The sequence below is a fragment of the Nanorana parkeri genome, unplaced genomic scaffold (assembly GCF_000935625.1).
Source record: "Nanorana parkeri isolate BGI_ZX_2015 unplaced genomic scaffold, ASM93562v1 scaffold838, whole genome shotgun sequence".
Classification (NCBI taxonomy): domain Eukaryota; kingdom Metazoa; phylum Chordata; class Amphibia; order Anura; family Dicroglossidae; genus Nanorana; species Nanorana parkeri.
Genome location: NW_017307106.1, coordinates 553669 through 553876, shown reverse-complemented (window position 1 = coordinate 553876; position 208 = coordinate 553669). Strand labels below are relative to the sequence as shown.

Sequence of the window (208 nt, the reverse complement as noted above, 5' to 3'; positions counted from 1 at the left end):
CAGAGTTGTTCTTTAAACTGCTCATTAATATCTAGGGGACCTGTAGAAGGGGTTGTTACTTACCTGATCTTTGCTTCCACTGGCCCCAAGGCCGATGCCTGCAGCCTCTTCCTCCAGCAGTCCAAGGGCCCACTAAGGTCATCAAGTACAGTGCCGAGCCCATAGCCCTGTATTATATGTGAGGACACCGAGGGACAGTCCACAAGCC

The 208-nt window shown here is 51.9% G+C and overlaps 1 protein-coding gene across 1 annotated transcript in view; it reads right to left on the bottom strand.

Annotated features, from left to right (window-relative positions):
* Positions 1-208, bottom strand: part of SLAIN1 (SLAIN motif family member 1) — a 46665-nt gene that overhangs the window by 44524 nt on the left and 1933 nt on the right. The gene's annotated exons all lie outside the window — the stretch shown is intronic.